Below are 12,203 nucleotides of genomic sequence, written 5' to 3' on the forward strand. Positions count from 1 at the left end.
GGTTCCTTCCCCCCATGGAACCTCTGACTTCTTGTATAGTGAAATGTGCCTGTAGCCCCCAGGTCTGCAGGAGCCTGGAAGTGGACAGTACTCTTAAAACAAAAAACAAAAAAAAAAAGGCCTTTTTGCTACCAAAAAGAATTGCCAGTGAAACTTGCCAGTGGACCCAGAAGCCAGTAAAAACCAGTGAAGTCAGAAGAATTGCTTGGCTCTTTGACCCTAAACAAAATCATGTATCACGTTAGATTAATTCCCAAACTGAATTTAATTTTTTTTTTTAAGTGCCTCGTTTTGGTAGGATAAGAAGACACATCTGGCAGGGATGAGGTCATCACAAGAAGAGTTTGAATACGTGCAATAAAAAAAAAAAATAAAACAAAACAAAACACCGCCTCTTCTTGAGTCTCACTTGAGGTAGAGCAAACAGCTTGGCAGGAACCATCACGGAGGGCAAAGTTTCCTGCAAGTCAATCTCCTCTGTTACCTATATTCTGGGCCTCCAGCTCGCTCCTAAAAATCAAAGGGCGCGGACCCACCATTCTGAGCGACACTCACGACCTTATTCGTGTCTGTGTGAGGTTTCAGTGGACTTTTACATTAAGCGCCCTCCCCTGCCCTGTTTCTCGAGAAGAGCTGGAACATACTCTGGTAAAACAAAAGGGGAAAGGGGAGACGGTCTGTCAAATCCTAAAGCAAAGAGCAACCAAGGCTTCCTAAGTAAATGAAAAGGACTTGGGGGAAAGAAATAATCCGTTGGTGTAGATACCGCGGGGTTGAAATGACTCCCCATCCCTGCAATGCCATACATAATTAAGAAGGACCCGATCTGAGCGGCTCTGGGGGTTGCAAAGCGGCAAAGAGCGGTCTTTGGAGGCTTGGGGTGTCAGCAATCCCTCAGTTTACCACGCCCCCCTCCTCCTCCCAGCCGTCCACGCGAAAGCCGGGTCCGGAGGCTTGCAAGGTCCGGAGACCTGCTCTCCGGGCTCGGCTGCGGGGCTGCGTCCCCGCGCCACCGCCGGCCAGCCGCCCACCGCCCGCAGCGGCCGCAGCTCGGACTCTGCCTGCAGAGGGGGCCGCCCCTCTCCAAAAGTGGCTTTGGGGAGCTATCTGTCCCGGGAGGGCCAATGCGGGAAAGTGACTGGGTCCCCCACCGTGGAGACGTAGCAGCGGGACCCCGCTCCAGGAAAGGGCGAGGAGGCGCTGGGCTCACGCCCGGCCCCAGTGCGGCGCCAACACGTCCAAGTTCCGCTAGGAATGTCTGAAAATCAAGTTTCTCCCCATTCGGTTCCCCACCCCCCTTTAAGTCTATTCCCTTCCAAAAACCAAACACTTTGACGGGCGGTCGCCACCCGGTCTGGGAACTGAGGTTCTGATTGGGACAGATTTCGTTTGGTTCAGGTTGAGGAAATAAGGGTCGACCTGTCCTAGGGTGGGAACGTGGGGACCTCTGCCTCTGAACTGTGCAAACCTCTGGGGCTCCCTCGAAGAGGAGTGCGCTTTCCCAACTGCCCCAAGCCTCGTTAGGTTCCGTGGAGACCATGGGCACCACTGGACCCCGGACCACTGTGGGGGACAAAGAGAAAGCACTGAGAGCCGCTGCCGGCACCCCTCAAAGTCGCCCGCGGGAAAGCCCGGTGGAACGCGCGCCACTGCGGGGCGAGGAGAAGCCTGTTCTCCTCCCTCAGCTTCTGCTATTCCCTCCGCCTGATTTCGGCTGGAGGAGGTCGTGGGTGTTGGAGGGCAGAAGACGAAGCTGCTGGGGAATTAGGAAGGCAATACTCCTGAGTTCCTTGACCGGCCCTGGGAGAGAAGAAAAGGAAATAACCAACTGATATCAAAAATAAAGATCTGGAGCGAGATTATGATCAAACGGGCTTTTCTGCTGACGCTCCCCACGCATGTCCGAGCTGGCTCTGTCCGGGAGGGCACGAAAAGATGCTTTTTTGGCATTGAGCAGGAGGAACCCCCCCCCCCAGCTTTGGATACTTAAAATTCAAGTGCGAAATGACAGCTGAAGAAATGGTGGAGAGGGAGGTGTTGAGGGGTTTTTTTCATTGTCCTAGGGGTGTGTAACAAAGCGGATTTTGAAGTGACTACAAATACTTTCCCTGTTCACGGAGCGTGGACCTCACTCTTCAGGTCCACTGTGGGGGGGGGGGCGGGTCACAGCGGCAAGATTCTCCATGGATGTGGGCGGACAATATTCCAGCATCCTAAAAAACATCATCAGAGCGACATCGTGGAAAAATTCTGGCAACCTTTCCTGTCACTTGTCTTTTGGTTATTTGAGTAATTCAGGAAAAGGAGAATTTTGGTTGCTTGGGGAGGGTCCTCATCGCTGGAGAAGAGAAAAAAAGGAAAATCTAATAGAGAATGGTGGATTGTGTTCTGAAATGGTGCAATGGGTCCCTCTGTGCATTTTTTTTTTCTGGTGTAAAAGGACCGAGTCCACCTTTCTGGGGCATCCATTTTTTCGAACGAGACTGCTCCCACTGTGGTAAAAGACATAGGGCTAGATAAAGTTACCAAAATGTGTGCGTGTGTGTGTGTGTGTGTGTGTGTCAGGGGGAGAACAAAGGTTTTCTACTTATATCGATGGAAAACATATTTCTTGGTGGAAATCATTCTGGGGCTCTAGTTTTTTTCCAGGGTGATCAAAGGTGGGTAGGACCAGCCCCCTCCACATAATCCTTATTCTGAATATGCACTTGCAGGTGAATCTGGGGCATTACTCCCCCTGACTTGAACCTGTAGATTCAGATCCTTATTCCAAGGTGGGCAGAGCATCTGAGAAATCCCTACTGAGTTCAGAGCCTGGGGAGTGAGCCCTCACAGGCCAGCGTGGAGACCAAGGGGATGTCTCTGGACCCAGCCAGGAGCTAGGCTGCACCCAGAGGGCCTGAGGCCAAGGGAGCAGTTACCTTGGGGGTGGGGGTGGGTGCTTAGGATTGGGTTTTCTTCTTCCCAGGATAAATCACTTTGGGGAAACTTTTTTCAAGGAAGGGACTAAGCTTTGATGGTAGTGAGCCCACTTTTCTTACTGGCAATATTCGAAGAGAGAAACTCACCGCTCACTCAATGCTCTTTGGAAGAGCGTCCCAAAGAAAAGATTTAATATAGAAAATTTGTAGACTCCGAGTACAAGTGTAGAAGTACATTTGCAATTATGTCCTACTGGATGGGGATTTGTCATCCTGGGTTTCTACACAAAACGTGACCATGCCGCCTCATATGCATGTAATACGTTGCAGCAAATGCCACAAATACATAGCCATACCGAATTCATACTGAGATTTCCATCATGTGAATAATTTGCTTTTCTCCTTTACCCTTGTGCCAGCTAAAACTTACGCAGCTTTGAAGAAGTCTTTTCTCGTGGCTTCCCTGCCCCTGTCTTCTAGCCCTTTCCCCCCACTGCTCCCCATTTTTCTTTTTGAGCCAAGAATTCTCTCTAAATTTTTTGAAAAATCTTAGTAGGTGCATGATTTTTTTTTTAACCGCTTCCTTATCCTAAGACTGGGCATAAGAAACAGAAAATAGGGTTTCCCCCCTTTCTTTCCCATTTGGGAGGTGCCCTTTTTACAGGAACAAGCAGACGGAGGCTGAGAAGGAAGGGAAAGCTGGCCGATTCCTGGTCCCGGCGTGGCGGTTGTCAACAGAAATCTGCAATTAGGATGTGACCCTGTAAATGGGCACGGGAGCCCCTGGAAGTACAGGGACCTGACTCCCAACGCCCCCCCCCCCCCCAACACAAGGCTCACTCAAGCACTCCCGGGAACGGCCAGGCACTGGGTAAGCCCACGTCTCCCCCACGCCCAGAGCTCTCAGCAACCTCGTTAGTCTGCCGTAGCCATAAATGAACGTACCCACCTGTGCGCTCAGCCATCGGTGCCCACCGAGTGCACGCAAGTGCATCCCTCGGGATTGCGGGGGCGATCGCGGCCGGCTCCTGGGATCCCGCTGACCGGCCGCGGCGAGTGGAGGGGGCGCTTCCCGATGCGGGCGCTCATCCCGCGGTCCTCCCATGTCGGCCATTTATTGTCCTGTGTGCAAGCGGCGTTCGCCAAGCTTCAGCTTGGCCAGAGTTAGTGAAATCAAATACTCAATAATTACTACATGCAAAACAACAACAACCCCCCCCCCAAACCAGCCTGTTAAAAGAAACCAAGGAACTCTCCAGGTCTTGGGAGCAATCCAGAGAGAAAAGGGAAAGGAGTCAGAGGCTTGGCTCCGGGCTCCCGGCGGAGGCAGGCGGCCGTGACTGCTCCGGCCGAGGGGACTCACCATCCAGGCTCCGGAAGTGACCCGAATCTCCTAAAATCTGTGCAGAGAAAAAAAAAATGCGCTGAAGGAACCCTGTCAACGCCAGGATTCTGCCAAGTTTGGCGAGAGGGCAACTTGGTTTCCCGCAGGCGCGGAATTCCGCTAAGTGATAGCTGGGGAGGGGTGGGGGACGGATCTGAGAATCACACACTGCGAAGTTGCTCCTGGATAGCCTCACACCTGGTGTCTTTATTCCCTCTTAAAAATAAAATTGTAAAAAAGCGTTTATGCCTTACATATGCTTGAATACCATTTCCCCTTAATAGCTAGCTGCATCAGAGAAAACACCGGTGGAAGTGAATTAATAAACAGGTCTGTGCCCACGTATATCTTTATCCACAAAACCGTAGGTCATTCCCAGACACACATATCAGCATGGGTATAAAGACAATTAAAGGCTTCATATTTTAAAAATTAAACGTGACTATGTTTCATAATCAAGGGAAATATTTTCAAAGTTTTTACAAAGATTACTTAATTATCTGGATAGGGGTATCTGAGGGCACATATCTTGTGTTAATATTTATCTAAAGTTCCCTCGACACCTAACAAAGCATCTATTATGTGCTTACTTATCTGAAGATGATAGGTCCATAATAGAGGAGAAATAAATAAATCTGTATTACTTCTTTGGAGGGAAATTCATTAATAAGCCAAGCATTGAAAAGAGAGTTGCAAGTATTTTAAGTCACAACGCAGATGCTGGCAGAAAAGGATCTTCCTAAGGCTTCAGAGTAGGCAAGGAATTGCACAAGTCCTTCCCTCCCCATGCCTTAAGAAAGCATCTCTGCAAACCTTGAGGATGGTCTTTTGTCACATCCATTTGTTTATGGTGGCTTAGAGGAAGGAGGGAAGGCCACCTCTGGGGACAGCTGGAGTTGGTGGGTCCACAGAGTCTCCCCAAGCTCACGTCCTTTCCTTTAACCCCTACCCACTCCATCAGTCCGCCCCAACTGGCACCCCTGTCATGACTAACCCGTAAATGTCTCCATGCTATACAAGCACTATACACACCCATCACAACACATGTTCCCCAGCACGGGCACTAACTGTCCAGTAGTGTCCAAAAGCCAGGACTCAACAATCAGACTCCCTGGAAATACTGAAGTTCACCAAGTATGAGGAGCATGGGGTGGTCTCTTTGCCTTGAAAGGTATTTCTTCTTATTGGAGTTAACTTTTCCCTGACTATGCAAGTAAGTGTGGTAATTTTGGGGAAGAGAGAAAATGGATGTTCTCGTTCTTTCTGGTTCTTTAGATTTCATCAACTTTGCTGAATGTACAAGGCAACACCACAACTAAGAGAGAGGAAAAAAGTGATCCTAAAATACTTCCCGAGGGAAGGGAAATTTGGGTGAGAGGGAGGAGGCAGTGAGGGAAGGAAAGTCTAGCAGACTCTCCCCAAGGATATCATCCTAGCGATAGTTGCCCACCAGTCACTAAAACTGCACCACATTACATCTTTTCAGGAAGATTGAATTAATTACCACCAGTTGGAATCTTGCTCCAAGGACCCAGACACTCAAACTCCCTCCTGCCTTTCTGCTCCACAGATCTCAGGCAAGGTTGGCTATTTTGTCCAAGAGTGGTTTATTCCCCCCACCCTGCCCCTTTTGTTGAGTCCTTGGGTCTTCACTTCCATCTTTGTTGGAGATGGGGGAAATTACATTTTCTTTCTTTTGATAAAGCATCTTCTGAAGGTCCTTTAGTTACTTGTCTCCTGCTTGATTCTTTTCAAATTAGAATGATGAGACTCTATGTTCTTCTGTGGCTTCTGAAAGTGTCTGGTCATGTGGAGAATGAGGCTGTAATCCATTTAGGGTGGAATTTCCCCCCTTCCTCCTGATAAAATGTACATGTACCCTCTGCCATCTGCCTCTTAGGGTTCCACAATATTCCACTTCCCAGCGGTGGCATTAAGGGGGTCTGTCACCTAGTTAGAGGTGAAATGTCTAACCTTTCAGCTCTTTTATATTTTGTCATTCTTTGGGACAGGTTTAACAGTCCACTTTGACACAGAAGAATGATGTGTTGGGGTTCACAACCCCTCCTTGTCCTGAGGAAAAAAAAATTATAGCTTCTGCATAGCTTCTTTTAAAGTAACTGGAAATTAGACAGACAGACAGAAAGAGAGAGAGGGAGAGAGACTGGTCAGCCTCCTTTCTAGAAGCCCCAAGTCTAAACCCTAAAAGATGGAGGAAATTATTGAAAGTGATAAATGCCTTTTCCAAGCATTCGGTGTGTTGGCTTTCTGACCAAAAGGGGCTTTTGTTAGATCTCGGCAAGAAAGCCAAACCCAGCTCCCAGCAAACACTCCTCCACCTCTTCCCCACCCCCCTCACTCCCTTGTCTAACTTGAAAATGAACTTGGACTTCCCTCGCAGACAGGCCCTAAAACCAGGAGAGATTTTATTTGTCTGTTTCTGAAGGGCTTCCTAAAAGGGGGAGGTGTTTGGGGGGGAGGGGATGGGCACAGAGGACTCTCTCCCACAACAGAGGATGGGGTAGGGGTAGAGGCTCTGGGGAGGCAAGAAGGGGAAGGAGATACTTTGTGAATTTCTTAACTCCCTGTTAATTCTCTGAATGTCTTTTGTTGGCGGAAGGTGAGGAGAGGGCAAGTGACAGGCTGAGATGTTGCTGAAAGAGAAAAGGGAGTAGGAGGGATGAAGATTAGAAAGGAGGTGACGCTAGGGAAGGAGAAGATGAGGAGGGCTGGGAAGGGGTTCTGAGATGAGCTTGCCCAGGCTGGGAGGGCAAGGCCTGGGAAGCAGTGGAAGAAAGAGGGCTGGGGTAGGGACCCTGGAGACCACTGGAGGAGGTTTCCTGACAGTTCTCCATGGACAGGGCTGATCTCCCTACCCACTCCAGTGCACCACCAGGAAGGGTCTACAATTGTGGGCAGGCTGGAGGAGAATCCAGGAAAAGATCGGTGATAACAGCTTGAACCCGAACTCCTGTGTGGATCCTTGCAGGACCAGACAGGAATGTTTGATATGGCTCCCCAAACTCGGGACCATTACCACAGGTCTTAAGTTGGCAGCAGAAGGGAGTGGATTTCCCTCATGTCTAAAAGAGGGAAGTGAATGGGGTCTTGAGCAAGGCAAGGTTGGGTCTGAGAATGGAAAACCCAGAAACTAGGAGCAAAGTGATGCTCGGCCATCTTGGTCTCATCTTCCCTCAAGCTGGGGGCCCAGGGAGGGAGAATAGAAATGGAAGATACCAGGATGGAAGCCACTGTCCAGGAGGTGAGTTCCCATACTGGGAGGAGAGGTCTGGGTGGCCCTTTTCTGAGACCAGGCAGTGGGGGTGGAAAAAATAAAGTAGAGGAGGTTCCAGAAGGATCCAGGTGCCTGGGAGGTGGCATCTGTGTCTCCATACTCCTTGGGTCATCCCAAATCTTCCAGAGCCCAGAGAGGTGGAGGGAAAAAGGAGAGGAGAAGACTGGGCTGGGCCAGGGAGCTTCAGGGTCAGTCACTTTTCTTTCCTTCTTCACCTGCTTCACCTTTGCAACCCACCAGGAATTTTCTCTGCATGTGTCTCACTCAGACACACACTCAGGGGTGCCTTCCCATAGGCCTTCTCTGACTCCCTAAACCCTTCCTGTATGTGGCCTCTCCATCCAGAACATCCCTTTCTTTCCTGGATAGTTCAAGCCCTATGTCCTCTGTCATCCACAAATCTCCTTTTCCATTCTGCAGCCCAGCCCGTGTTCTGGACAGGAAAGGGCCCCCCAAACTATGCCCGCCCACCAAGGCCCCAAGTCTGGGCCAGAATCCAGACCCCATGGTGGTGAGGCTCTTTGTTCTCCAGCAGCCTCAACCCACCCCCTCCTTTTTTTAAACTGGAATTTCTCCCATAAAAAAAAAAAAAAAAAAAAAAAAAAAAACAACAACGGCGTGGGGGGGGGCAGGAGCTTAAGAGCTTCAAGTTTTTTGTTTTTTGTTTTTTAATCCTGGGGAATATGAAAGAAACAGAGGAAATTAAGGGGAAAAGAAAGGGGAATCAACTGAGGTGTAATTTCCAGAAAGAAGAATCTGGGAACAGGGGACACGTCAACTTCATTCCTCTCCCCCTGCTCCCCAGCCTGGCATTTAAGCTACACCCAGCGCTCAAATGTGCCCTTGAAGCTTGCACCCTCCTGCCGCAGGCGCTGCCAACCTACATCTCAGACTTTGTCTTTAATACAGTGGGCCAGGAATCCCAGCCTCAACTTCAGAAAGGCACAAACATCTGCCTCTTCATTTTCCTAGTGTTTTCCTGGGGGAGGCATAGGTAGCTAGGATGGGCATGCAAATGAAATGTGTATAGGGAGAGAGAAACAGACCAGTAGAGAACATTATTTGCATACAGAGAATTTTGGCCAGAGCTAGGTGTCTTCATGAACACATTGGGTTGTGTCCACAAGGGCATGAGCTGGAACAGTGCATACAGCCTGCACACGGACCCAAATCCACGGGCCTGGAGCAAACACACACACACACACACACACACACGCACGCACTTTCACTGAGAAGGCACACTGAATATCTCCTTCGTATGTTAGAGACTTAGAAAAGAAGAATTTCAGAGTTGAGCTGTGCCTGGAACTCAGTCCCCAGAGGAAGCAGAGGACAGAGTGGCTCCGCCGCCCAGCCCTGACAAAAAAAAAAAAAAAAAAAAAAAAAAAAAAGTCCCTTTGAGAAAGGGGCCCCAGAGCGGAGCCCCAGAGCGGAGCCCGGTCTTCCCGACGGGGGCCGAGGGGCTATTTTCCATTTTCCTTTGATTTAATGAAACGCTCCATCTTTACTCCCACACCGGCAGCTCGGCGAGAGACGGAGGAGTCACATTTCTTTTCCTTTCTCTTGATTTCCTCTAAACTTCCTCCACAGTCCAGCTCCATCGCCCCATCCACGCGGCCCGGCGGGCGAGGTGTGGCGGTGCGGTTGGGGGGGGGGGGCGGTTGGCGAGCGCCGGGCCGAGGGTTTCAGCGCCCGGCTTTCTAGGGCGGGATCGCCTCGGAGATGTAATTACTACGTTTCCAGTGGTGCACATTCTCCTGGAGTGTTTAATTTGGTTTTATTTGTGTCTCAGCGAGATCCACATTTTTTTTTTCGGGGGAGGAGGGAGAAGCGACCCCAGGCTTAAAGTTAATTAACCAACCAGGCTTTACTTTTCACCGCCCGCCCGAAGGCGCCTGCACAGCCGCCTCCCTCCCCGCTCCCGGCGCGCCCCTGTCGTGGAACCAGTTTCAGGCGCGAAATGTCTTGGGGAACCCAGCGGAAGAGCCGGGAATGGTTCAGAGTATGCGGACACTTCCCTGGACGCTTTTAACCCCCGTAGCCCTAGACTTTCTCTTCCTCCAGCCTTCCCACACCCCCAGATCTCTTGGGGGGCCTACATCTTCTTTGGCTGGTCTTCTTGATGAAGGAGACTTTGGTTCCCTCTCCTCTCGTCGCTAAAATTTGGCCGCATCGTGCCCCTAATAAATGGAATTGTAAAATTGCCGGGTTAATTAAATCTATATCTCACTGCAATAGGAACAGTTAATGTCCTTACATAAACCTGGAAAAGAACATACTATTAATTTTATTTATTGCTGGGCCGCCCTGCACCCAGATCCTTCCCGCCGTTCTGCCCCCTACTCCCAAAGGCTGGGGGAAGCGTGTCTTTGGGTCCGGGTCCGCGGAAGAGGCGGCTGGCATTGAGCTAGAGCAGTCCTGGACTGGGGAGGGAGCCCCAGGAATGGGGTGGGCGGCTCAGGCTCTTTGTTTCTCCTGGCGGCCCCGCAGAGCCCGGTCCACGTAGCTCCGGATTCTCCACGGGACCCAGCACTTCACAGGAGGAGAAGCCTGGGTCTCCGCACTACCTCTACACCTGCGGCTGCCAGCCGGCAGGCCTCCTCACCACCCACCCACAGCAGCAAGGCAGCAGGCCGACGGGGGCCAAGGTCACACGACCCAGTCTAGACTGGCCAGACCCTGTTTGCTCTCCTTGTTTTACCTTGACCTTGGACCCTGAGGCAGGGGAGCCAGATTCCTAGCCTAAAGCCGGCTCTCAGCGAGACCCCACCTTCCCCTGGCTCCCCTCTTCTCTCTCCACCATCCTTGCCCTCAACACACTTTCAAGCGAAGGCAGCTTACATTTCAAGCCTCTCTCCTGTCTTTTCCTCCTCCTGCCAGCCCGGCCCAAAGCCTGTTTTTCAGTCGCTGAGGTGACCCTGCCGGAGGAAGATCACACCGGTAAAGATTACTCGGTTCTCATCCTAACTCACCGACCCCAGGGCGCTCTCCATCGTCAAATACCACCTTCCCCTTACAGGGAGAAAGGAGGCGGCCAGTGGGCCAGATCTCAGTACAAACCTGGCATCTGCTCTCAGGTTTGAGGGATCCAGTAGGTCCGGACTAGCCTGGGGCTACTGCGCGGCCCCCACTTGTGTGCTGTCTGGACAGGAGCACCCAGCATTTAAAATCTGTGGCAGTGGCAGGGAAGAGGGAGATGCTGCAGCCCCTCTCCCCTCTTTTCCTCTCTCTCTTTATTACCTCTTCTCCTCAGGGAGGCCCTGTGCTGAAAGGGAACTTGGCTCAATTCCACGGAGATGCGCTCTGGAAAGGGGTGACTCTACTGATGAGCTAAATTAGGCATAGGAAACCCAAGTCTGGAGACTGGGAAGGAGGAGGGGAGCTTTTGGGGGGGGGAACCCAGGAAGTTGGTACTAATTTTTTCTTTGAAATAGGGGGCAATTTTTAAACATGAAGACACTCCACACTAAAAAGGAGCGACCCCAAGAAAGCGGCGGGAGCTAAACTTGGCGTTGTCCAGCTGAGAACTGTGTTGATCCTGGCTCTGCCCCTCGGCCTTCTTAGGCCGATCAGCCCAGGCCATGGAGGGCGGAGACGGGGCCCCGGGGCTTAGGTCGGTCCTTCTGGGGTCTTACTGAGTTGTGCCTGAGAAGGATCCCTCCAAAGGGGCAGCTCCGCCGCCTGTCTCGCTTTCCACGTTTCCTTTTGTACACCGATCTGAGAGTGCTTGCTCTTGTTCTCATCACGGGCTTTTTAGCTTTTCTAGACCGTATCTTTCCCCCACTCCCTACCCCCCACGCCCCTGCCCTTTTCTTTGAAAATCTCTCTGAGGCTTTTTATTTCTATTGTACATTGAAATATCAGTCTATTCTATTGCCCTCATTTTCCTCCCTTCATTCTTTCTCCATTTTCCCTGAGAGCATCCCTCCACCCCCTCCATGTAGTGGTGTGTGTGTGTGTCTGTGTCGTGGGTTGGGGCTATCACATCCTCCCAGCCCTCTCTGCCCTGCGGTCAAGGAGCCGAAAGGGTCCCTCTCAGACAACCCGGGCTTTGGGGAAAGTGGCTGAAAGTCGGAAGTGGAAATACAATCCCGACACCAAAGTCTCGGTGCGCGGTGTCAGGTTCTTTCCATCCGTGAGCTCCAGGGGATTATGCCAGGGCCAGAACCAGGGCTCCCCACGCCTTGCCCGCGCGCTTCCGCCTGTCTAGTTTATTTATTAAGAGAGGAAAAAAATCAGTTTCTCCCCTATCCTTAGCCCCAACCCCAATCCAGTCCCAGGGATCGTTTTTTGGGGTGGGGGTCGGTCTTCCCCACAGACTATCTAAACCTAAACCTAGAGGGAGGCGCCCAGGAACAGTCCTAGCGTCTCCAGACCCCTTTGCGTCGGCCAAATTCAGCCTCCCCCTCCTCCCTCTCCCTCCCTCGGGCCTGCCAGGGGGGCGTTGCCCTGTCCCTTTAAATCTCCCAGCTCCCTCCTCTTTGCCCCTCCTGAGAGCCAATCAGAAGAGACCAGTTTCCCTTTGCCCCGCCCCACCGCCCGGGGTGGGAACCCCAGGAGACCTGGCTCCGGCGTCACGTGCACCGGTCGCGTCACACGGGCG

This window comes from Lynx canadensis, chromosome B4 (genome assembly GCF_007474595.2).
Source record: "Lynx canadensis isolate LIC74 chromosome B4, mLynCan4.pri.v2, whole genome shotgun sequence".
Classification (NCBI taxonomy): domain Eukaryota; kingdom Metazoa; phylum Chordata; class Mammalia; order Carnivora; family Felidae; genus Lynx; species Lynx canadensis.